The sequence below is a fragment of the Podarcis melisellensis genome (assembly GCF_964234715.1).
Source record: "Podarcis melisellensis genome assembly, chromosome: 2".
In the NCBI taxonomy this organism is placed as follows: domain Eukaryota; kingdom Metazoa; phylum Chordata; class Lepidosauria; order Squamata; family Lacertidae; genus Podarcis; species Podarcis melisellensis.
In genome coordinates, this window is record NC_138529.1 from 3,291,260 (window position 1) to 3,316,416 (window position 25,157).

A 25,157-nucleotide genomic window follows, 5' to 3' on the forward strand; every position below is an offset into this window, starting at 1 on the left:
TTGCTTAAAACAATACATTTTATATTACTTTCAGCAAGATGTGCATCTTAAAACACACTTTCCCCAAGTGTACACAATTTTGTTTGCAATTTTTTGGCTGGAGAAATACATTGCAAAATTCGGAAAAGTGTGAATTCTGAAGGATGGCTCTGTTCACAGTATATTTTTTGAGTTACAGATAGGTAGCCGTGTTGGTCTGCCATAGTCTATCTGAAGAAGTGTGCATGCACACGAAAGGTATCTGAAGAAGGTATCTGAAGAAGTGTGCATGCACACGAAAGCTCATACCAAGAACTGACTTAGTTGGTCTTTAAGGTGCTACTGGAAGGAATTTTTTTTGTTTTGAGTATATTTTTTGTTTGTTTGTTTGTTTATTAAATATTTATTGGTTTAAAATACAAAGATACAAACATATGTATGTTTGTATGTTCACAGTATTGTTTTGGAATGTAGATTATATTCAAATAAGAACCAAATCCTCCCTCCCCATTCAACTATTAATTCCAAATATATCTTTTTAAAAGCGGTTTCACCCATATGATTGCTCAAAGCAATGTTAATGGTGTCTCTGCAGTTTAAATTGTTAAAATATGTAGACCTTTTCCAGTCTTAAGAGGTGCAATGTATGGAAGCTGCATTTTCCTGCCTGAGGTTAGTGAATGATTTATGTTATTTCCGGGACCTTCAAGTTGGGAGGAAGTGCCTTTCGATGGCTGGCATTGCAATGCGTTCAAAGGAAGTGATTGGTGCTGTCAAAGCTGGGGAAGCCTGAGCCTGAGGGATCTGATTTTTGGGAATTCCAGTATGAACTGACCTCCCATCGTAATGTGGGATTAGTATGCCTCCCATACTAATGTGGATAAGTTAATGTTTTAATTATGTTTTCATGCACTGCAAACTGTCCATGAGACCTTTTTATGAAAGGACGGTAAGAGAGAGATATATATGTTGTTGTTGTTGTTGTTGTTCTTATTACTGTGGATCAGAATGGAGTTATTCTTCAGATTTTGCACATCTCCAAATTTTGCACTGCAGTTCTCGGAGTAAAAAATGCATCAAAACACATTTAGGAATACATCCAAGAAACTGAAATTCACTTATTTGTGTTTTTTCGTGGTGTTTTTTGTTTTTTAAGCAAAACAAAACACAGATCAATGTGGAACAATGTGGTTGTTGGCTATTAGTTAGCTAGTAATGTGCACAACCTTAGTGGGAGGTGGAGAGAAACAGCTTGGAAGATATCTGAGGTTTGCAGCTGACTGGAGGCTCCAAGCATATCCTTTGGGAGGAACTGATGTTGCTTTCACTACTATAACTGTTGGCCTGGGTGCTTTATTTTCCCTGTATTATCAGTGTTTCTGCTCATGCAGAAAGTACTACATTTTTAAAGGACATCACAAAACCCCACCATTACTTTCCAATGTGCTCTCCTTGCAAGAAAACTCCTGATCCGATTGCATTTGCCTCTGGAGCTTCCTCGGTGAACTGAGGATCCATGAAAAATGCCACTTCTTTATTTTCTTTTGACAAATAAAAACTTTATAAATGCCCCTCTCTTTTTTTAACAAAAAGGCTTTTGGATACCTTTGGGTTTTTGTTTTGTTTTTTACCAAGCATCATACAAATTTAGCTAGATTACAAATCAGAAAAACATGTCAGTTTTCAACAGAAGACAGGAAAAATGGGTTATGATTTCAAAACACTTCAGACAGATGGATGAGCATTGGACAACATCAGGAATTTTGTGGGCCAGACACCTTCCCCTTATATAGCTTTATTGCAACAGTGAGGAAGGTGACAGAGAGATTAATAATCTCTCAAGGGCTGAATGCAGAAGAAAGTTTGGGAAGTGGAAAGGAATTTAGAGAAAAAATGAAGGCTTTTTAATGGGTTCCTATTTTTGGTGTAATGATGAGTTAAACTTGGAATTTGCTCCCACCAACTTGGATGGCTTTAAAAAAAGAGTTGGCAAATTCATGGAGGATAAGGCAAACAATGGCTCCTAGTAGGGCTGGGCAATATATCAATATATCATCCAAAACTGATTTGAAGTCCATATCGTGATATTGGTTTCTTAATTTTTGACCTGGCAATGTATTGTGAATTATGTGTGTGTGTGTGTGCATGTGCGCTATGCAAAAATCACAATGTGGAAAAAGTCATGACAGACACTGTGATATATCAGTATATATTGCAATGTTTAGCTGGTCATCTATCACGATGTTGAAAACCGGGTATTGCCTAGCCGTAGCTCTTAGCCCCAATGGCTCTCCATATCTTATGTTCCCAAAATCCAAAGATCCATCAAAGCTACTCTGACTCTGTCTTCTTCTTAACTTTTCATTCTCAGAACTACAATTCCCATCATGCTGTATTCTCAGTTCACTCACCATTGAGCCAGTGTGGTGTAGTGGTTAAGAGCGGTGGACTTGTAATCTGGTGAACCGGGTTCGCATCCCTGCTCCTCCACATGCAACTGCTGGGTGACCTTGGACTAGTCACACTTCTTTGAAGTCTCTCAGCCCCACTTACCTCACAGGGTGTTTGTTGTGGGGGAGGAGAATGTTAGCCACTTTGAGACTCCTTTGGGTAGTGATAAAGTGGGATATCAAATCCAAACTCTTCTCTTCTTCTCACTACACCTTTGAGCAGTCCACGGTTTTTTTGCTCCCACCATCAGCTTCTCTTTCAAAAATAGCAACTGGACTGTGGCCAGCCAATGCCTTCCCCCCACCCCATCTTAGGGAACACCTATTTGCCCTCATACAGCAACAACCACCCACATCTGCAAAAAAGTTTGTCCTAGCAGATCTATTGCATTAAAGACTCTCATCCAGAAGTGGAAAGTAACAGAGGGAGCGCCTGATTGTGACGTAGGCCAGTGTGATGTGCCTGGAGCCACAACAAGCTTGGCCAGAACCAACTCAAAGCTGCATCCCATAATTTCACCCTCAGCCTTCAGCAGGGGCTTGTGAGACACCACAGCCAGAGCAGGAACAATCCTAGAGTCTGGAGTATATTTCAATGGGGAAACCTATGACCCTCCTGATACTGCTAGACTACAACTCTCATCATCCCTGATGATTTGCCATGCTGGCTGGGGCGAGTTGGAGTCCAACAGCTGAAGGGTCACAGGTTCCCCATCCCTGGTAGCGTGTCAGAGCAGTGTTCCTTCTTGCCTCTCATGTGCTCAGTAGACCAGAGCAGTGGCTTTTGCTATGTGCTAGAGAACCCTGGGCTTCCTCAGACACTCGTCAGGGGGGCTTTTGAATGAAAAGATCACTAATGGTGGAGAAGCTTCCCTGAAATGCATATGGGGGTCTGCTTGAGAGTCAAGCACAGGACTCGTCTCTCTGTTAGTATTGTGTTGCCTTCCAGAGTTTGTTAGACTCCAGATCACATCAGCCCCAGTCAGCAATGGTCAACAGTCAGGGATTATGGGAGTTGTAGTCCATCAACATTGGGAACCATGTTTGCTACTCCTGGGGCAGAGAAGGGAGAGCAAGGTGGCCCAATGATTCTACTTGGTATGGAGCAGCTTTGTATCTTTAAACTGCCCCCCCACTGCCACCTGCACCAAAAAAATGTTCAGCCTTCGCCCTTCTAAAGACATCCAAATCCATACCTTATGAGTGCAGGCTGTTTCTTTCACCAGAATACAAGAGTGATTTCTAATCAAGAAAATCAGGACATCCAGCAGTACCTGGCAGAGAGTCAGAAAATTATCTCTTAAGTGAACAAAACTGGCTAAATGCCTTGCACCAAGAAATTAAAGAAGACATAAATAGCCACTGCCTGGTGGGTGTGCGCATGTGTCCTTGTGTGTGTGCGTGCATACATGCTGGGGGAGGGGTTGTGGGCAGCAGATTTGGGTTTGCAGGTTTTTCTTATTATTCCTGCCGAAAAGTGGAAACATGTGTGGTGTGAATAAAAATGCAAAGCATCCGCTGGAACATGCTGTTGCTCCGGTAACCCCAGGGAACATGGGCATGCAGGATCCCGGGGAGGCGAGCTGTAAAGTCCCTTTGATCCTGGCGCCTGCAGCCCTGATCGATGATGGCCTCTCCGTTCATTTCCTTGTCACTGTGACATCTCCTCTATGGATCTCCCTCCCCCGCTGCTTCTCCTTTTTTGGAAATGGATGGGAACCTAAAAGACGCTGGCTAAAGCCGTGGTCCCCACCCCACCCCACCATGAGGCTAGAGCTGAGGAAGCTATGAAAGCTTAGCCTAGGCAGCGCAGGGGGATCCTGTGGTCCTCCCAGATGTTGCTGCACTCCAACGGCCATCAGACCAGACCATTGGCTATGCACGCTGGAACTGATGGGAGTTGGAGTCCAGCAATGTAATGAAGGTGCCTGGTTCCCCATCCCTGGTTCAGAGCGGAGGAAGGAGGGGCCCAAGCCACTGATGTTCCCTTACCCATTTGCAGAAACGGGGAAGCTGTGGTCACCGGACCATAGCTCCTATAGGGCTGAGGAGAGCTGGAATCCAACAATATTGGAAAGTTCGAAGGTTTCCCAGCCTTGCTGCTCTCCATGAGGACACTGTCTAGGGTGGTCTCACCTAGGTCTCACTTTCGACAAAGATAATAATTTTCAAGTAGGCAGTGACACCTGGAATTTCCAGGATTTTCAGTGAGCAGAGTTTCACTATGACTAGCATGAGCAGAATAAATTAAGAAAGATAAATATGAGTAATTTGCACTGTATTGCAAATCCAACTTTTCCTGGTGCAGAATTTTTAATTTATTTAGGTACATTGGGAAAAGATGAGCAATCTGAGCAAACAGTATTCCTTTGTATTGATTAACATTGTGCATTAGTTTCAAAAACAAATGCAAAAATCAACCAGAGGGTAGCTGGTGTCATACCTTCCAGATGCTTTGTTGTTGTTTGTTTTTACTTTTTATGTTTTTATTATATAGTTTTGTCTTATTTTATTGAATGGTTTTGTCTTATTTTGATGATATAGTGGTATATAAATATTTTTTGTAAATAAATAGACTATAATGCCCATTAGCTGCAGCTAGCATGGCCAAACACTGAGGATAATGTAGGCCAACCACATGAGAGGACACCCTGTCAGCTGCCCCAGAGGTAAAATAATGTAGAAATATTCATTTCAGAGACTTCCGGGTTAGCGCCATCGGTAATGGCGGAATTCCTCTGACCAAGAGGTATTTGCTCCGTGGGAACCGGGTCTGGCCGCCACGGCAAAGGCGGGGACCCCTCAAAAATCACAGGCGGGTGGAGCCTGTGAATGTGGGATTTGGCGGGCACCTTTTGCACCTCCCCTACTCACAGGGAAACCCGATTTCGGGGCTCCGGAGCGAAGTGGGGTGAGCAGCGCGGTGCTGTGAATCGACTGCTTTTTCCACGGAGCGAAGCCGCACAGCCGTTGCCGGAGAGCGCTGACTTTTTCCTGTGGACAATTGGATTCTAAAAGCAACTACCCATGAGTAAAACAAATTGGAAACTCTTAAAGGAAAAAAAGACTCAATTTGGTACTCTAGCGGGGAGGCATAAACAGGAAGTCCGCCTTCCGCTTTTGTAAATAGATCAAAGCAAAAAGGCTGCAAGCTAAAGTCTTGGAAAGCTGATCGGAAAGGACTAATTTCTCAACACCAAAAAATAGTAAATCCCCCCCTTGGAAGCAGGAGAAGAGGGGGGGTTGGACTATATATACCTGCAAGAGAGAGGGAAGGAAGCTAAAATTCCACCGCTCAGAACCTCGGAACGGGCTGCCAATAGGACAATAAGACTGCCGTACTGTGCACCGACTGTGAATAGATCATCCGCTGACAGCTAGCTCAGTAAGAGAGTTACATTGTTTTTAGCTGTCCCCTTCTGATCTTAAAAAGGAGGAAAAGTAACAGAAAATTGAAACTAACTTTCCTGCTTGAGCTGTGTTTTAAAAGACGTTATTTTGGATTAATATAAGTACGGATTGTAACTGTTTCCCCCTAGAGGAAGTTTCTGAAACTGTTACAAGAGCTGGTTCAGGGGAATTTTCCACTTGTAAGATAAAACTGTGGGACTGTGGGACTGACCTTGGACTTTTTAAGTGTTATGGCAGATGGGAAAGAAAAAGTAGATTCGTCACTCCCAGACAAAACAACAAGATCTGGGAAGTCTTGGCAGCGAAGAGCGTCAGCATCTGGTCCTTCTGCCTCACCTGCAGCTGTACTAACACAATCCAAAGCAAGAGGAATGTCATCAGAAGAAGCTCTAGCGATTGCATTAGGTAAGATAAATGAATCTTTGGAGCAGCTCAATAAGAAGGTAGATGCGACAAATGCGAAAGTGGATGCGACAAATGCGAAGGTGGACGCTGCAAATGCTAAAATCGATTTAAATACAGAAAGTATAAATAATTTGGGACAAACATAGAAACTATTCAGAAATTGATACAGGAATCTACTTCGATCCGACAGACTGCAGAGGAAGCCAGGGGAAAAGTTGCTGCCGTGGAAGTTAAGGTAACACAATTGGAAACAAAGAGAGTCCCAGATCTACAGAGGCAACTTGAGGACCACAAGTCGATGCTTTCTATGTTTGAGCTTAAGGAAAAACAGACGAATTTGAGGATCAGAGCTGTACCTGAATTGGAGAAGGATAGTTTGATAGACTTTCTCACACAGGAATTTGCAGAGTTTTGGGATTTGGATTTGGAACAAGAAGAATTTAAAATTGTGAGTGCCTTTAGACTGGGAAGAGGAGGGAAGAAGAATAGAGTAAGAGACTGTTTGATTACCCTCTGATCTAAAGAAGAGAGAGATAAAATTCTTGGTTGGCACTATCAGAAGACTTTGGTAATGCAGCAGTCAAGAGTGGAAATATTCAAAGATATCCCAAAACATCTTTTGGACCTTAGGTCCAATTATGGAGATCTGGTTGTCCTGCTGAGAAGGAACAGAATCATCTTCAGGTGGGAATTTCCCCAAGGCCTATCCTTCAGTTTTAAACAAAGGAAAATAAAAATAAGATCAGTTGAGGATAAAGAAAAGTTTCTGAGTAATTACGAAGAAGATCTACAGAAGGAACCTGGAAAAGAGCCAGGAGCATTGGACAGAAGATCACCAGATAGAGGACTAGAGCAAAAAGTATTGGACAGAAGATCACCAATAGTGGACATAGCAACACTATCCTTTGGACGGGACTGCCCAGGGAAAGTGATACCAACACCACCGACAGAACAAGAGCAAGCATTGGGTGCAGTTGGAGGAAAATCAAAGTAACTACACCATGGCACTGCAAGCATTAAGCTGGAATGTTAATAGACTGAACTCCCCGGAAAAAGGGCGAAAAGTCTTTTATTTATTAAAAAAAGAACAATTGTACTTGATTTGTCTACAAGAAACACATGTGATAAGGCTACACAGGAAGGTATTGAGCAATAAAAGATTGGGACATGAATTTATTTCATCAGACAAAGTTTAAAAAAGAGGAGTAGTACTTTATGCAAAGGAGAGCCTATCACCGAAATTTTTATTTAAAGATGACCAAGGAAGATTTGTTGCAATTGAAATCCAATCACAAGGAGAGAAATTTCTGATAGTAGGCATTTACCCACCAAACGAGGGAAAATCAGATTTTTTAAAAAAGTTACATGAGACTCTGATGGACTATATGGATTACAATATGATTCTGATGGGGGACATGAATGGAGTAGTGTCTACAAATATGGACAAGGCACAGAGACAGGTAGTTACTAAGGATGGTAGACTACCAAAAACTTTTTTCGATATGACTGACAATATGGATTTAGTTGACAGGGATTTAGTTGAGAGGGAACTTTCCAAAATGACATGGACAAGAATTGACTAAATTTGGGTAACTAGAGGACTGGCTCCGAAGACTAGAAAGGTGGAAATTTGCCCTAAAACTTGCTCCGACCACAATGCTGTGAAGATGGAAATGAAACTAACACCAATTGGTTCCTTCAGATGGAGGATGAATGACACTTTGTTTAGGAACGAAGAAGTGATTAAGAAGGCCCAAAAAACTTTGAGAGACTATTTTGAGATAAATATGAACACCACTGTTGAAAAAAGAGTAATTTGGGACGCAAGCAAAGCGGTTATGAGAGGATTTTTGATACAACAGAATGCAATTAAGAAGAGAGCTCAAAATGAGAAAAAAGACAAGATTTTGGAGAAAATAAAGGAAGGAGAGAAGAAACTGAGAGTGAAACCAAAGTCGCAGGAGATTCTGAAAGAGATAAAGTTATATCAAGTACAATATATCAAAATGATGAACCAGGAAATAGAATAGAAAATTAAACAGATGAGACAAAAGACATTTGGATCGGCAAATAAATGCGGAAAACTGCTGGCTTGCCAAATGAAAAAAAGACAAAAACTCAATACCATTACAAACTTGGAAGTGGAAGGAAAGAATATACAGAATCCAGTGGAGATCAGAAAATGCTTCCAGAGGTACTTTAAACAATTATATACACAGGAGACGCAGAAAGAAATGGACATTGATCGATTTTTGAAAACAAATGGATTACAAAAAATCTCTCAAGAAAATAAGCTAATGTTGAATTACAAAATAACCGAGCAGGAGGTAGAAGGGGCCATTCAGAACATGCAACTAGGCAAATCTCCAGGACCGGATGGTTTGACTTCAAGATATTATAGATCCCTGAAAGAATGGTTAGTACAACCCTTAAAGGAAGTCTGTAATGAAATATTGGAAGGGAAAAAGGCACCAGAGTCGTGGAAGGAAGCTTATATTACACTTATACTGAAAACAGAGTCTGAGAAGACACAGCTCAAGAACTACCGCCCCATATCTTTGCTCAATGTGGATTACAAAATTTTTGCAGATATTTTGACCAAAAGACTAAAAAAGGTACTAGTAGAAGAAATTCATAAAGATCAAGCAGGCTTACTCCCAGGTAGACATTTGTCTGACAATACGAGGAATATAATTAACATTTTAGAGAAACTACAAGTGAATATAACACCAAAGCAGTTTTGATATTTGTGGACGCAGAGATAGCCTTTGACAATATTTCCTGGAGTTTCATGAAGAAGAATTTACAGGGGATGGGGGTTGGTCAAGGTTTTGGGAACGGTATAGGTGCAATTTACTCAGAACAAAAGGCTAAATTAATTGTGAATAATGCAGTGACGGAAGAATTTAAGATAGAGAAAGGAACACGACAAGGTTGCCCAATCTCTCCATTGCTTTTTATATCGGTCCTGGACGTTCTCTTAAACATGATTAGAAGGGACCAATCGGTTAAAGGTATACAAGTCGGAGCTAAACAGTACAAATTGAAAGCATTTGCTGATGATCTGGTATTGACATTACAGGAGCCAGAATCTAGTACTAAAAGAGTACTGGAACTGATCCAAGAATTTGGACAAGTAGCGGGATTTAAGTTGAATAAGATGAAAACTAAGGTTTTAGAGAAAAATCTAACAGTGATTGAGAGAGATGTTTCAGAAGGAGACAGGATTAACACTGGTTAAGAAAGTGAAATACCTAGGGGTTAATATGACTGCCAAGAACGTGAATTTATTTAAGGATAATTATGAGAAATGTTGGATGGAAGTGAAAAAGGATTTAGAAATATGGTCAAATCTGAAGCTATCATTGCTAGGTCGAATTGCTGTGATAAAGATGAATGTATTGCCAAGGATGCTATTTTTGTTTCAAACATTGCAAATTGTAGATAAAATGGAGTGTTTCAAGAAGTGGCAGAGAGATATTTCTAGATTTGTCTGGCAGGGCAAGAAGCCTCAAATAAAATTTCAGATATTAACTGATGCTAAAGAAAGAGGTGGATTTGCCCTGCCAGACTTAAAACTTTATTATGAATCAGCCGCTTTTTGCTGGCTGAGAGAATGGCTGCTTCTTGAAAACACTGACGTGCTGGACTTAGAAGGTTTTAACAATGTATTTGGGTGGCATGCATATTTGTGGTATGATAAGGTCAAAGCACATAAAGCGTTTAAAAACCATATTGTCAGAAAAGCACTGTTTAATATCTGGATAAGATACAAGGACTTGCTTGAAAATAAAACCCCAAGGTGGTTGTCACCAATGGAAGCGAAGGCTCAGAAAAAGCTCAATATGGAGGCCAAATGGCCGAAATATTGGGAAATTTTGGAACAAGAGGGAGACAGATTAAAACTGCAGAGTTTTGAAAAACTAAAAAATAGAGTGTGAGATTGGCTTCATTATTACCAGATAATGGAGGCATATAATTTGGACAAAAAAATTGGCTTCCAGGTGGAAAAATCAAAATTGGAAACAGAACTGCTAGATCCCAAAATTAAGAACTTGTCAAGAATGTATAACTGTTGAAATGGAACACTCAGGATGAAACGGTGAAATCTGCTATGATTAAATGGGCACAAGATGTTGGACATAACATTATGATGGCTGACTGACAGTTATGGACCACAGGTATGAATTCACGGCATGTAATGCCTTTAGAGAGAATATTATGAAAATGATCTACAGGTGGTACATGACACCAGTCAAGCTTGCAAAAATTTATCATTTGCCCGATAATAAATGTTGGAAATGCAAAGAGACTGAAGGTACATTCTTTCACCTTTGGTGGACATGTCCAAGGATTAAGACTTTCTGGGAGATGATCTATAATGAAATGAAAAAGGTATTTAAATATACCTTTCTGAAGAAACCAAAGGCCTTTCTCCTGGGCATGGTCAGCCAATTGGTGCCAAAGAAGGATAGAATTTTCTTTATGTATGCTACAACAGCAGCATGAATACTTATTGCAAAGTACTGGAAGACACAAGATCTACCCACCCGGGAAGAATGGCAGATGAAGGTGATGGACTACATGGAACTGACGGAAATTACTGGCAGAATCCGAGACCAGGGAGAAGAGTCGGTGGAGGAAGATTGGAAGAAATTTAAAGACTATTTACAGAAACATTGTAAAATTAATGAATGTTAGAAGGATGTTAGAAGGAAATTATGTGGTTTTAGCAGAAATGTTATAAAGGATTAGGAAAAAACAGACTGTTAATTGGTGAAAGGAGGGAAAGTAAAGTTACATTATATTAAGATAAATTACAGGTCAAAAATTGGAAAAGATAGAAAGGATTTGCTGAAATAGTTAACCGAACTAGAATACAAAAATGGGAGGTGTGAGGAGGTCAAGGAAACAAACAAATGAAAGTTATGGGAAGATTTGCTGTGTTTTTTAATGGATTTTATTTTTCTGTTTTCTTCTTTTTCTCCCCCCCCCTTTTTTCCTTATTGTGATATGTTGTTTTGTTTTTGTTTAATATGGTGTTTTTACTTTTTCTTTTTGTAACCTTTAAAACTCTAATAAATATTATTTTTTAAAAATAGAAATATTCATTTCAATATGAAAGTAATGCAAAAACTGGAACAAAGATGGGTGCTCCATTTTAGTTTTTCATGAATTTCAGATAAAGCTTTGCCAAATATCCCAGGGTTTCATGGGACAATTCATCTTCCATGAAAGTGGGGGGATACTTTTTGAATTTGGGACATGAGTGAATTTTGAGAATTTTACACGAGTATTGGCCTTTCCTTTGGAAAAGAGGAGGCTGAGAGGAGATAGGATAGCCATCTTCAAATATCTCAAGGGTTGTCACATGGAAGATGGAGCCAGCTTGTTTTCTCCTGCCCTGGAGGGGAGGACTCAAACCAATGGCTTTAAGTTACAAGAAAGGAGATTCCAACTCAATAGCAGGAAAAAGCTTTCTGACAGTAAGAGCTGTTTGACGGTGGAACGGTCTCCCTTGGGAGGCTGTGGACTTTCCTTTCTTGGAGGTTTATAAGCAGAGGTTGGGGTCCCTTGGGGTCCCTTCCAATTCTACAATTCTGTGAACTTCATTCAACCAAACTGGCTCCTTTCAAGTACTGGGATAAGGTGATGCAGAAACCAGCCCTAAAAGAGTGAGCAGGAGATGCGTGCAAGGACTGCTTTGAACTCCATATGCGTCCAAGGTGCAGATGTGCTGTTCCTCCTTATGAGCATGTAAGGAAGATTTCCTGCCTTGGCTTTTTTCCGGGCTGCCTTCACTTTTTAAAAAGCCACTGAAAACATGTCCAGAGCAAAGTTCCAGATGCACTGCTTTTCTTCCTTGTCTTCTGAACCATTTGTTAAAGGCTGGGCAATGGCAGAGAGAGAGAGAGAGAGAGAGAGAGAGAGAGAGAGAGAGAGAGAGAGAGAGAGAGAGAGACCTTCCCCCCCCAACGCTTTCTCACCCTGCCGCCCCCCCCCCTCTCCTTCAACATCAAACAGGGTGAAAGTGGATGTGAATTTCCCTCTGGTAAAATCAGTAAAATCCGCTGCTCCTACAGCAAGGCAGCAGCGGTTCTGACTCCGAGACCCCAAGCAGTTTTTCTGCAAGAGATGGAGGTACGGCAAATCTTTTTAAAATGTGTATGTTCCATGCAACTTCTAAACAAAACAAAGCATGTCTGAGAGAAAAATTCTTGTCCAACCTTGTGCTAGAATTGTACTTGTTTCCTACATCAGAAAATGTGATCCCTGCCCTGCGGCATGAAGCAACAGAGTCCCCTCTTCTCATCCAGCTATCTTGATCTACTACGTGTGCTGACCAGGTCTAAGTGTGGCAAGGTTGCAGGTAGAGCATGAGGTGCGGAGGAGGGAGGCAAATCCAATGTTGGGCGCGAAGCTCACTGGATGAGTCGACATTTCCTAGCGCAGCCTGCCTCGCAGGGTTATTATGAAGTTAAAATGGGGGGATAGAACGTCTTGCTGTGCTTTGCCAACACCTTCCCAGACCACCTCTCCTATTGCTCAAGGCAGGTGACAATTCCCCCCCCCAAACCATAAGCTTTCAAAAGCCAGTTGTCAAACAGGAGGCAATAAAATGGCTAACTCAGCAGAATCAAGTCCACCACTGATAAACACCTGTAATGAACATGCAAAACAAATAAGCCTTGCATTTAACAAAAGCAGAAGAAAACACTCAGGAAGGAGAGGAAAAACCTTGCCATCCCGTGTTGCGGCTGCTGCTACCGAGGCATTTCTGCTTCTCCCAATTGCTGTTCTCATTTCTCCATGAAGCAGGGGCTGGCCCTCAGGGCCAAGCTAGGTGTGGCGTGCAAACTCTTGTTCTCAAACTTGACCACCGCTTTGTTTATAGAAAAACAGTTTTCAGGAGGAGGTGGTTAACAGCAGGGAAGTAGCAGAGTTAGGTCATCTTCGTTTACCTCCTCTTGTAAGAATTGCCTCTTTCTTGCTTTTAAAACCTGTATGTTTCTCCTCTTATTCTGGGGCTTTGGAATGGAATAGCAGATGTGACCCTATCCCTTCCTGTGTTTTATTTGGCTTGGTTTGCACAATATAGCAAGCCCAAAGGTGGCTTCTTGGGGCCACACAAATCTGCAGGCTCCCAGATAGTTTCTCATCGCTGCTTTGCTCCTCCCTGGTCCTTTTTGATGCCATCCTAAGTGCTAGACCCATCATCACTACACCTTTAAAGCAATACCAGACCACTTTAAGCAGCCATGGCTTCCCCTAAGAACAGTACGTATTTTGTTAAGGGTGCTGACAATTGTGAGGTGATCCCGATTCCCCTCACAAAACTACAGAGTTCCCTGGGAAGAGGGATTGACTGTTAAGCCACTCTGAGAATTTTAGCCTAACAATTTAGCGCTCATAACAAGCTCCACTTCCAGGGATTCTTTTAGGGAAGCCAAGGCTGTGCAAAGGGCTTTGATGCTGCTTTAAATGTGCAGTGCAATCGGGCTTTAAGTCAAGGTTTGGCTCAGTGTGCAATCCAAACTGGGATTCATGGTGAACAAATCCTGGCTACAGCTCAGAGTGAGGGGGAGATTTGGTTCAGTTCACATTTAAAAGTGAACTAATTTACTTAATCCACATCGGCTGAAACAATGTGCAAACTGAAACACAGCCATCCTTCATAATTCACACTTATCTGAATGTTGCAGTGCAGTGCTCCTGCTGAGTAATATGTTGAAAGGAAGAGATACTCCAGTTAAGTGTGCATGGAAATAACATTTAATTGGTGAAAATAATGTTTAAAAATGCATTACATTAGGGGAAATGGCTTTGCAAAAATGTGTATATTGGGCAAACTTGCATACACAAATGTGCATATTAGGAGAAATTAGCACTAAAATGCTGGTGGATTTTCATTTCATCTCAAGAAGGCACAAACTGATACACAAATGCAGAGGACAAAACTTAAGCTTGGGGAAAATGAGGAACCAAAATTGACAAATTCACCCATCCGTAGATACAGCTTGTGGTGAGCGAAGAGAAAGCTTAATTATGAGTCCCAGTTGAGGGTCTACTGTATTCTTTCGGGTGTGATAAGTTTTTAACTGCTTTAATGTTGTATTTTACATTGTTGTAACCTGCCCTCTTGGTGAAGGGTGGGTGAGAAATGTAAATAATAAGCGTCAGTATTATTCTCTTAAAATGTCAAATAACCACACACACTCCTTCCTCAGCACTGTGGTTCTAATGAGAATCAAGCACCATCTCACTGCCAACACACACACCCAAGGGCAAACATGTACAGGTGCTATTAAAAAATAAAACCTGGAGATCCAGTTCATGGATCTTCCGTGATACATCTAGTTGCCCGTCTGCAGGGAAGCATGAATGCGCCCCGTGAATTGCTCCACTGTTCATAGGAGGGGAATATGCCAAACAGCCACAAGGACTCTACTAAGTATAGAACAGGCAGTCAAGGAGTGTTGCCTGGATCCCATGGGGGCCTGCAGCTGCTGCCATGACCTCCCCCTTCACCCTCACAGTAGCTTATAGGCAAGGAGCTACCTTGGGTCACTACTGGCCACTGCTGGGCTAGCACTGGCCCATAGAAAAGCAAACAGCTCTGATGTTTGCACAGCTGAAATTGGCGCAAAGGCAACCCAGAGAAGGCAGGACGTCCCTGGAGTGCCAGCCCAGCACTACCTTTTGTTCTCTGGTTTGGTCAGGAGGGCAGGATGGAGGAGGAGGAGACTGGGAGTTGTGGGGGGAGCTGCCTAGGCTTGTGGGCCACCCCCTCTGTTAGCTTTCTCCAGCATCAGGGGAGAAAGACCAAGCCTGGTTCTAAAGACTAACCCACACATTCAGGGGGGAACATATGGCACATGCAGTCCGATTCTAAGACTGAGCCACTTCAGAAAATCCTCCCATGGAAAGCTTGTGTGAGAGGGCAAAATAGTCCAGTCTAGTCTCTGGGTGGGGGTGGTTTTTTTCCAAGTGGGAAAATAGACCATTTATCATTAGACTAGATTTTGGGGGTGGGATCCCTGATTGTTTGGACTGTGCTTAATCTGTTCATTTGCCAATCTGCTGTTTTGAACTAGCAGATGTTGCAGGTGTGGGCAGGTGTGAGGAAGCTTTGGCCCTCCTGATGTTGCTGAACTATAATTCCCATCAACCCTGGCAAGCATAGCCAGTGATTAGTGATGATGGGACTTGTATTTTTTTTTTATAAATATTTATTAAGGTTTTTAGGAAAAAAATACAATAATAATAAACATTATTGCTTTGTTTTAACAAAGATGATGGGACTTGTAGTTCAGCACCAAAGGTTCCCCACATCAGATCTAAGACAAGAGTGGGGAACCCCGGGCCAGAGAACCTAAAGTGGTCCTCCGGCCCTCTCTTTCTGTCCCTCAGGATTCTCCCCAACTATTCCCCCTCCCCAGGCCACACCGGCCCTTGCTTGCCTTGCTCTGCACGTCTCAGAGCTCAATAGTACTTTCTAGCTGGGCAAAAGCACTTTGGGGGGAGCCAAGCAGGACAGTGAGGGGACAGACAGGGTTGCATGTGGCCCAATGAGAGTTTCCAAGGGCCACACAGAGGGCGCTGGAGGGCCACATTGGTTTAGATGAAATTTCTACTATTTCCCTTCAAGCTTTGCTGAGGTAGCCTTGCTCTGCTGCCCCCCCCATGCCAAGTCCTCTGAGTGGGGTGCCTGGGCATCTGCCCCCAAGCCCCTGCAGGGCTGGTTGCTCAGAAAGTCCTTCCGCAAGGCATTTCCTTGCTAGCAGAGATTCCACCCCAGGAGGAAAGAAGCCAGGCCTGCTGCTCTGGCCGCTCTCCCTGCTTTCCTTCTCCCCACCAGGTTGGCCCCTGTTGGCATGTGGGCTGTGGCGGGTGGAGGGGGAGGGAGAAGCAAAGAGCGTCAGAGCCTGGGGCTGCAGGGGGGCGATTCCCCTTTGTCTGACAGAGAAAATAAGGTTCCATTTATTATGTGCGAGAGAGAAAGAGGGAGAGAAACATCAAAGGGAGACACTTCAAAGGCAACGTCTCCTTCCCTATTAACGCGTTCCACATTGCGCTCTTGTACGGGATCCAGGCGCACGACGCCTTGGGGAGGACAGCCGGCCACAGTGCCCCCTCCCGGAGCCTCAGGCATGCACTGAGACACAGGCAGGAATGGCCGGGGTTTGTCAGGTGGCTCAGCTGCCAGACGTACCTGGGTTGGCTTCCCAGTGTCATGGATGGATACCTGCCATTTTCAAAAGGTTGGTTCTTACTACATTGAACAGGTTATTAATCACCAAATTTATTTAACTTTTTAAAAGAACTTTTATTTTTTCAGATTTCTACTTTTTTAAATAAATAGAAGTGAGGTAAAGAAAATGCTTTCTGTTTTTGTAACCGGACTGTCAGACAACTTTGAAATGGAGTATATGCCACACAAAACCAGAGCTAACCATGACAGCGTCTTCAGCATTTAGCCTGCCAGTGCAGTAAAGTCACTTCCAGAAGGGCTGTTTTTAATGAGCGTTCAGATGGATTTGTGGGTGGAGAGGTGACACCACATCAGCTGTCTGATGAGCATTTTGCCCAGTTCCTTTGTGGGATGAAGAGACAGCCCTTGAGTCCAGAGCAAGTGTCATCTCCACACTTCCCAGGGGCGAGTGCATTTCCCCAGTCACTTTCCTCATCACAAAAGCTTCACAATATTTTGGGGTGAGTGAGTTTGGTTCAGAAGAACTCCAGATCAGCTTTAATCACCCATCTGATTTTTCTGGGATGGGATTGAATCGCACCCGAAATAGTGAGAGTCTGAAAGCACCGCAAGGGATATTTGTACTAAGATGTTGCAGAATGGAATCCTTTTGCTCAACACTCTTTGCAGTGCTATTTTTTCTAGAAAAAGAAGTGTGAGAACTCACCACGAACACCTCCCTTGTTCTCTTAGAATGACAACTGCATTCAGCTGAGAGGTGCCGGAACTGAGTTCCACCAAGTTCCAGCTGAAAAAGCCCTGCTTGCCAGCCAATGTATAATGTGCCCTGGTTTCGATGAGCCAAAATTTTGCTTTGTTCGTATTTTAAAAAACAAACAAACAGATTTATTACGAATTAATTCTCTATTTTGCATCTCTGCCTCCTGCACAGCTAGAATGGAAAAGCAGAAACGGTTGGTGGTATTCACCATATTTGCGCATCTGTGGTCACTTACTTTAACCCTTCAATTTCTCCATGTCTATCCAGTGGTCTGTAAACCAGGCACAAGGAAGTAAGAGGCTGATCGGTTGTGCAATGTGGTGCTGTACCACAAATGGGCAGAAAAGTAATATGATGCTCAAAGTGCTGTGTTCTGAAGGAAAGCTTTGATATTGCGCATGCATGAAAAATTCAGCCACAATTCAAATGCTTGGGAAATCAAGGAGTTTTGCACCTGGTGCTGGTAAGTCACATCTGGTTCTGAATTTCAGCAGGGTTGCTTGGTTCACCTGCCCACCAAAACAAGTTAAACCTTGTTTTGAGACACCAGCATACTATAAAGCTAAGTACAAAATAAAGATAGAACATAAATTAGTGCATATGCATGTACAAACCAAATACTCCTGTTCCTGGTCTTCTGAGAAGACAATGTATGGAGGAAAAGAATTTATACAGAAGTAGCAAGGAAGGAAGTGAGAGCTGGACCATAAAGAAGGCTGACCACCGAAAATTGATGCTTTTGAATTATGGTGCTGGAGGAGACTCTTGAGAGTCCCATGGACTGCAAGAAGATCAAACCTCTCCATTCTGAAGGAAATCAGCCCTGAGTGCTCACTGGAAGGACAGATCCTGAAGCTGAGGCTCCAAGACTTTGGCCACCTCATGAGAAGAGAAGACTCCCTTGAAAAGACACTGATGTTGGGAAAGATTGAGGGCACAAGAAGAAGGGGACGACAGAGGGTGAGATGGTTGGATAGTGTTCTCGAAGCAACAAACATGAGTCTGACCAAACTGTGGGAGGCAGTGAAAGACAGGAGTGCCTGGCATGCTCTGGTCCATGGGGTCAGGAGTCGGACACGACTAAACAACTAAACAACAACAAAAGCAAGGAAGGGGGGTGATGGGGAATCATTCTGACCCAGTTCCCAGACACTGACACTACAGTCTTGATACATCTTCCTTGGAAGCAAGTACTGTTGAAATCAATAGGCCTTACATCCAGGTTTGGACTCTGATGGTACATTCCATGGGAGTGTCTCAAACCCTATTGCTTTTTTGCCCATTTATATTGCCTTTGAAGTGTTGGGATTACATCATAAAGGCCAGGAATGGTTACAACTGTGGGGTATGGCATGTATTACTATCCTCATTGGGAGACTGAGACAACAGTGACCTGTTTCAAGCCATACGGTAGAATGGCCACTTACACAATGCCCAAGAGAGGACACAGATTTGTACGGAGTCTGCATGTGCAACTTGGTCGGTATAGATAGATATGCAATCCAAGGTAATAGAAATTCAATGCATCTCACTGCAGAGAGGAAGTTTGGGTGTGGCTGCCTGCTCAGTCTGCTGTCTAGGAGTTGCTAATGGTTGATGGGCAACTTCAAGGTCCCTCCCATCTTAAGATTCTTTATCTTTAGATCAGATTTGGGCTGGAAAGCTCTTCAGAGGGCTCTGCTCTGTACAGTAGCACGCAGGGGCACCCTACAACCCAGAAAGTTCATAGCCAAGTAGAAGTTTGAATCCAGCTCACAGTTGTAGCCACTTGTTGGCATCTGTCTCAAGAAACCATGGAGGGTGAAGTCAAACAATTGCATTTGCAGCCCTGAAGTGACCTCCCTGAGGCACAAGTTTGGACATTGTGTATGGAGGTCCTGGGCTGCCCAGATGTCAAGACCCCCCTCTCGACCTCGCTGATGTGGTCCAAGGGAAAGCAGAGCAAGATGTTTATCACCAGCTGGGCTGCCGCAGTTGCTGGCAGGAGACTTACAAGGTGCCAGCCTTAGGGACTCCACTCCAGATTTGTGTAGGTTTGACTCCTGAGACTTTTCTTCTCCCGAAAATTTCCTGCAAGGCAGCTGAGGTTTGGAATCAGAGTTTTCCTTCTCCTAGATGGGCTCCCTTCCCAGGTAGATGAGCCTCATCTGCCCCTCACTTTCCACTGCAGCAGGTGCAGAAACCATCTTTTTGACCATTGGACCTGCTGTTGGTCTCCTCTGCTCAATCTGCCAGAACCTGTTTTTGCATGCAAGGCAAGTTCCTAACTCACTGAGGGCATGAGTCTCATTGGCTCCCCTCACCTGGTTTAGCCGGCCAGTTGAAGGCATTCCTGGGGTGTGGTCACTACACTGCAGCTATTACACTTCACTACAGCTATTCTCCGTCACAAAGAACAGTGGCACTTAATATTTGTTTTGGACATCTCCAGACTCAGTATTTTGTGGGGAGGATTCAAGCACATACCAGGAAATTTAAGTTTATGCCATGAAAGTGGATGCTTTGTCACCCTAGCATGGCAAATCAGCTTTAAAGGAAACATAGCGTATTTTTTGCCCCATAGGACACACTTTTCCCCCTCCAAAAATGAAGAGGAAATGTGTGTGTGTCCTGTGGGGTGAATGCAGGCTTTTGCTGAAGCCTGGAGAGCGAGAGGGGTCGGTGCGCACCGATCCATCTCGCTCTCCAGGCTTCGCGCAGATCTCCGCAAGCCATGGGAGCCCGCGCCGGGCTCCCACGGCTTGCAGAGAGTTGCCTGCATGCCGAAGGCTGGGCGCGCTGAGCTCAGTGCGCCCAGACTTCGCGCAGCTCTCCGCAAGGCGCAGGAGCCCGGCACTGGGCTCCCATAGCTTGCGGAGAGTTGCCTGTTCTGGGGGCTGGGGTCAGGGGAAGCCCGGGCTTCCCCCGCCCCAGCCCCGTGCCTGGGGGGGGGGTAATTTTTTCCCCTTTAATTCCCCTGCAAAAAACTAGGTGCGCCTTATGGGACGGTGCATCCTATAGGGCAAAAAATATGGTACTTTATGCAGTCAGGAAAGTGACAGGAAAATGCATTGGAAAGGATGGAATGAATGGAGGCTGTTCATTGTTGTATAACTGCCCCCACAATCAAATCAGAGCAAATGCTCAATAAAAACTGGATACAATCTAACCTCCAAGTAAGCTTCATGCAGCCAAATTAGGATGAAATAAATAGGTCATGGGGATGAGCCCTTTACCTTTGCAAACTGCAACCACAGTTGCATTTCAACTTCATGCAAATGTGACACGTTTAAAAAGAACTTTGTCCGTGTAATAAAATGTATTCAGGAAGCAGGTTTCCACTTGGCATTAAACACTGTATACTTTTCCTTTTGTGCAGGTTGGGCACCAGATTATTGTGGTGAACAAACGAGCTGCTGCTATAGGCTGGTAAGTGCAGGATCCCCCCCAATCCAAAAGCATCTGTAGGTTATGGGCACAATCCTGGCAAAGGTAAACACATTTAAAAGGTGACTGTAGACTCTATCCTTTTTTGCAGGAGGGCATCAAGTACGTACCAGGAAAGTTAGATTTGCTGAATTAAAGTGGGTCAAACACCTTATTGCTCTATGGTTGTAGGGATATCGCGGAGTGGGGAGTGGGGTCCGGAGGGAGCACACTTCCCCACCAGCAGGCAGCCACGGTAGGCCTGCACGCGTGACCTTGGGGTGCAGGGAAACCCCACCCCAGACAAGCCACAGCTGTCTGTACATCGTTCCACCTCTGCCTGACCTTTCGCGATCTCAGCAGTTTGCGGTGTCCTGTCTGTAACCCTTTTCCATGAGACCTTTGTCTTCTACGTCATACACTGTGCAAGGGGAAAATGACGCTGTGGAACAGGTGCCAAAATAGCTTTGTATTACCCCACGATCTTGGTACGGAAGATGTGTAAAGGTCACAGCCCAAAAATGTATCTGACTAGCTTGCATATTTCGTCTCAATAAAAGGAGGCTCCACAGGAATGGTGGTAGCTCGCTCACTTCAGACCACCTGTGCGCAGCTCACATCATGATCAACACCTGTCTTGGGCCTTCACTTCAATGGTAATAAATCCACTTAAGAAAAGAAAAGAAAAGAAAAGAGAAAAGAAAAGAGAAAAGAAAAGAGAAAAGAAAAGAGAAAAGAAAAGAGAAAAGAAAAGAGAAAAGAAAAGAGAAAAGAAAAGAAAAGAAAAGAAAAGACTTTTTGCCTTTGGAAAAGAGATGGAGAAATGTGCAGAAAAGGGCAGAATGAACAAATAGCAAACACCCCACAAATAAATAAGCAGAAATGCTTTTTGTCATATAACTGCCCCATAAACAAATTAGAATGAATACTCAGTAAAGACTGTAATAGTGCAACCATCATGTAAAGCTTTCTGCCAGCAAATCAAGATATGCTGAATAAACAGGTTGTAAATTCCATTAATTTACCAGGAGAGTGTTTTGCAGATGCTTAGCAAGCCCTTCATACTCTTAAATTCTTACCTTTTATTTTTTTTATTTAACACGTACACACACAAACACACATTGCCTCTTCATTACAGTTTTAAAACTGATTCACAAACTAAACAAAAACAATAATCCAGCTGGACTGGATTAAGCTCTGTTTTCAGCCTGTATCTGTATCCGATCTGCATAAAATGAAACCTTAAGGAAGCAATCCTCTGCAAGACTTTCCTGGGAGTAAGCCACATTGAACATATTAGCATATCTTTCTGAGAAAAGCTGCATAGGACTGCCTGGTAAGAGTGGAAATCCTATGTGTGTTTACTAAGAAGCAACTCCGATCTCCAACTGTGTTTACTCTTAGGTAAGTGTGCATAGGCTATCAACCTTAGGTTTTTAAGACATCATTTAAAATATATGCATGAAGCAGGTATAAGCCTCAAGGAATTCCTGATGGGTGAAGAAAAATATGCTGTAGTGTGAAATTCTATTGGAAAAAATATTTTCCTCTTGCAAAAACTGCAATTAGTTTGGAGCGCCAATGGAGACAGTTCCTCTGTTCAGATCTTGTTGTGGCGCCTGCCCTCTTCTGGCTGTCTACGCATCGTCTGCCTTTTAAAAATAAATACAACCCCTACCTTCAAATCTTGCAAGGCCTTACGTGGAAGAGATTCAATAGAGCCAAAGGGGTAGAGACGTGTGCACAATACACTTCTTTTGTTTCTCATACTGTTGTTTTGGTCAGACAGGTTGTGCAGGTTTTCGATGTCAAATCCTATAAAACTTGTTAACAATGAGAATCACAGGCCACTTTCACATCATGCAGGGAGGGAGCCTTGAACTTGCCCATCAGCAGGCTGAGCAAGCACACACAGGCCACCAGGTCTCAGCCCTGCCCAGCAAAAACACTTAAGCAAAGTTTATGCAAATCGATGTCCTTATTTGCCCCTTTTTGGGGGCAGTGTGTAAGAGTGTTGTGTTCCTCATTTTCCTAAGGAGTGAGAGGTTCCACATCCACTCGCCATGCTGACTGGGCCTGATGGAGTCCAACCACATCTGGAAGGTGACAAGTTGGACAGCCAGCTAGCCCTTAGCCCTCTTCTAAAATGATTTCTATTGCTACCCGGGTTCTACCATAACCGGTCACTTTTCCATTGAAACTGAGCTGGATAAGCATATCAGCAAGGCAGCGACAGCGATGGCTCACCTCTCCGACAGTATGTGGGAGAGTGTGATGCTAGCATTCAATATCAAGAGAAAGGTCTACCTGACTGCATGTTTAGCACACTGTTTTATGGAAGTGAGCCATGGGCAACTTGCACCCACCAGGAGCAATACCTCAATGCCTTCCACATGTGCTGTGTCAGGAAGATTTTGGGCATCATGTGGCAGAACAGAGTCTCAGACAAAGATGTGCTCTTCCAAGCCTACATTCCGAGCAAGTTCACATTTCTGTCCCAGCCACATCAATGCTGGCTTGCTCATGTCCACAGAATGGAAGGTGGCAGGATGTGCTTTATGAGGAACTGGCCTCAGGCACCAGATCTGTTGGCAGGCCTCCCCTGCGTTACAAAGATGTCTGCAGATGCGACACAAAGGTTGGCAACATCAACCCTGACTGTGGGAACCCCTTGCAGTGTGTGGTGGCAGACAGGTTGCGCAGTGACCATAGCATTGACCAGAGGAGGAATGACCACTGGGAGGAGCAGAGAGAAGAAACTCTATGGTGCATCTGCAGCAGCAAAACTGGATGCCTTCATCCACCTCAGCTGCAATAAAACATGTCTCTCTCATATTGGTCTTTACAGCCATAGCAGGTGCTATAACTATGCAATTCTTTGTCTTTATCCCCGATGGAGCACTCTTCCATTGTCTCTCGAGACAGACAGATTGCAACAATAAGTTACCTAGAGCACGAATTTCTTGGCTTGGTCCCTGCACCCATCCCAGGGTAGCAGGCAATGAGTTCCAGTGGCTTCTCTCGCTCAAAACATTCAAGGAATATCTCCAACTATTCTCTAGTCATTGCAGTTCCATTAAAGAACCTTCAACCACCCACCCATTCCAAGACAGTAACATTCCTTTGCCAATCCCCCCAAAACTATGATCCAGCATCACTTTAAAGTGAATCCACAACAGTAGAAATATTGGGTCTTTGTGAGTGAGTAAGGCATCTCTCTCTGCATGTGTGCCTGTGTATTTGTGTGTTCTTGTGTTCCCAAACCTACACTTGCCAAATTAGACTTGGTGGAAGGATAAAAAAGGAAAGGAGGAGGATTTGCAATGGACATTGAAAGATTTAAACTTTTGCACTGTTTCCCCATGTGCAGTGCCTTTCTCATTCACTTTCCAATTCCAGTGATACCTCGGGTTAAGAACTTAATTCGTTCTGGAGGTCTGTTCTTAACCTGAAACTGTTCTTAACCTGAAACACCTGAAGCACCACTGCGAAGTCACAGCGCGATTTCTGTTCTCATCCTGAAGCATAGTTCTTAACCCGAGGTACTATTTCTGGGTTAGCGGAGTCTGTAACCTGAAGCGTATGTAACCTGAAGCATATGGAACCTGAAGCATATGGAACCCGAGGGAGCACTGTAAATAACACTGAGCATTGTATTTAATGGCAAGCAATTGCAGACTGTTGCAATGAATGACCCCTGCTGGCCAGTGCATTACATTGCACATGTATAAAGCAGTATGTTTTGGTAGCTGAGCAAATCCTCTTTTCCCGTCAGTCTAATACACTATTAATAGGTAAACTTGGGAACTGAAAATTGTGGCATTTAAATGTTTCATAGTGGTATATAATTGTGAGGGTGAAGGGTGGGTTAAGGGGTTCATATAGTGATAAGATTTGGGAAGAAAGAAAACAATACCTGAAGTTCATCTAGGATCTCTATTGTATATAAACCAGTGGTCCAAGTGAGGATGGGAACTAGTATGGCTGCTTGTCCTTCAGCACCACAGTCTGTTCTAATGTTATTTTGTTTTTATCTTGAATAGTTTTAAAACTTTAAAGTTAGTTGGCTCGGCATTTAATGCTAATTGTTACATAGAGGCAAGGAGCATATCTGTTTTACTTCTAAAGGTAAAGGTAAAGGTACCCCTGCCCGTACGGGCCAGTCTTGACAGACTCTGGGGTTGTGCGCCCATCTCACTTAAGAGGCCAGGGGCCAGCGCTGTCCGGAGACACTTCCGGGTCACATGGCCAGTGTGACATCGCTGCTCTGGCGAGCCAGAGCTGCACACGGAAGCGCCGTTTACCTTCCCGCTGGTAAGCGGTCCCTATTTATCTACTTGCACCCGGAGGTGCTTTCGAACTGCTAGGTTGGCAGGCGCTGGGACCGAGCAACGGGAGCGCACCCCGCAGCAGGGATTCGAACCGCCGACCTTTCGATCAGCAAGTCCTAGGCGCTGAGGCTTTAACCCACAGCGCCACCTGTGTCCCAGTTTTACTTCTATGTGGGGTGAAAAGCCATATATTTCAATTGAAG

The 25,157-nt window shown here is 43.6% G+C and overlaps 2 long non-coding RNA genes across 3 annotated transcripts in view; both read left to right on the forward strand.

The window, feature by feature from the left end:
- The window catches only part of LOC309362591, a 30,370-nt gene extending 9,772 nt beyond the window's left edge, over window positions 1-20,598 (forward strand). The window contains exons 3-4 of one of the 2 annotated variants that reach the window (XR_014165014.1): window positions 12,270-12,386; window positions 20,577-20,598. This is a non-coding gene — a long non-coding RNA (uncharacterized lncRNA). The remainder of the gene's footprint in view (window positions 1-12,269; window positions 12,387-20,576) is intronic. The other variant, XR_014165015.1, reaches the window with a different exon arrangement.
- LOC309362597 lies at window positions 20,594-21,639 on the forward strand. Its single transcript, XR_014165023.1, has 3 exons — window positions 20,594-20,626; window positions 20,736-20,827; window positions 21,402-21,639. It is a non-coding gene; the product is annotated as an uncharacterized lncRNA (long non-coding RNA).
- Window positions 21,640-25,157: the final 3,518 nt, after the last annotated feature.